We start from the raw sequence: 1,691 nt of genomic DNA on the forward strand, positions 1-1,691 counted from the left end.
TCTTTCCCTATTTTAACCTCCACATTTTTGTTCTCCATTTTTTAATGTGTGGAATTATATGCCAGTATCAATAGCAATGGCCTACTACTATATATATACGCACAACTGAAATGCACCACAGGTATAGAATGTAGATGGATAGTACACTTGACGACACAGAGGTAGGTACAGCAGTGGCCTTCCGTACCGTACTGCTATATATACTGGAGGTCACTGTGTCAGCAAACTGTACAACTGAAATGCACCACAGGTATAGAATGTAGATGGATAGTATACTTGACGACACAGAGGTATGTACAGCAGTGGCCTTCTGTACTGTACTGCTATATATACTGGTGGTCACTGTGTCAGCAAACTGCAAAACTAAAATGCACCACAGGTATAGAATGTAGATGGATAGTATACTTGATGACACAGAGGTAGGTACAGCAGTGGCCTTCCATACCGTACTGCTATATATACTGGTGGTCACTGTGTCAGCAAACTGCACAACTGAAATGCACCACAGGTATAGAATCTAGATGGATAGTATACTTGACGACACAGAGGTAGGTACAGCACTGGCCTTCCGTACCGTACTGCTATATATACTGGTGGTCACTGTGTCAGCAAACTGCAAAACTAAAATGCACCACAGGTATAGAATGTAGATGGATAGTATACTTGACGACACAGAGGTAGGTACAGCAGTGGCCTTCCGTACTGTACTGCTATATGTACTGGTGGTCACTGTGTCAGCAAACTGCACAACTGAAATGCACCACAGGTATACAATCTAGATAGATAGTATACTTGACGACACAGAGGTAGCTACAGCAGTGGCCTACTGTACCGTAATGCTATATATTATATACTGGTGGTCAGCAAACTGTGCAAACCTGAAATGCACCACAGGTATGGATGGATAGTATACTTGACGACACAGAGGTAGGTACAGCAGTGGCCTACTGTGCCGTAATGCTATATATTATATACTGGTGGTCAGCAAACTGTGCAAAACTTAAATGCACCACAGGTATGGATGGATAGTATACTTGACGACACAGAGGTAGGTACAGCAGTGGCCTTCTGTACCGTACTCCTATATATTATATACTGGTGGTCAGCAAAATTATGCACTGTACTCCTACTATATACTACACAATGCAGCATAGATATGGAGTGTTTTTCAGGCAGACAACGTATACTGGTGGTCACTGGTCAGCAAAACTCTGCACTGTACTCCTCCTATATAATATTATACTGGTGGTCCCCAGTCCCCACAATAAAGCAGTGTGAGCACAGATATATGCAGCACACTGAGCACAGATATGGAGTGTTTTTCAGGCAGACAACGTATACTGGTGGTCACTGTCAGCAAAACTCTGCACTGTACTCCTCCTATATAATACAGCTGCTCCCCAGTCCCCACAATTAAGCAGTGTGAGCACAGATATACTGTATGCAGCACACTGAGCACAGATAAGGAGCGTTTTTTTCAGGCAGAGAACGGATAAAACTGGTGGTCACTGATCAGCAAAACTCTGCACTGTACTCCTCCTATATTAATATAAAGCTGCTCCCCGGTCCCCACAATGATATAAGCAAGCACAAATATTTGCATCAACTCAACAATGAATAAACGGAGAGGACGCCAGCCACGTCCTCTCCCTAACATTTACAATGCACGAGTGAAAATGGCGGCGACGCAC

Source organism: Pseudophryne corroboree, chromosome 6 (genome assembly GCF_028390025.1).
Source record: "Pseudophryne corroboree isolate aPseCor3 chromosome 6, aPseCor3.hap2, whole genome shotgun sequence".
NCBI classification, from domain to species: Eukaryota; Metazoa; Chordata; class Amphibia; order Anura; family Myobatrachidae; genus Pseudophryne; species Pseudophryne corroboree.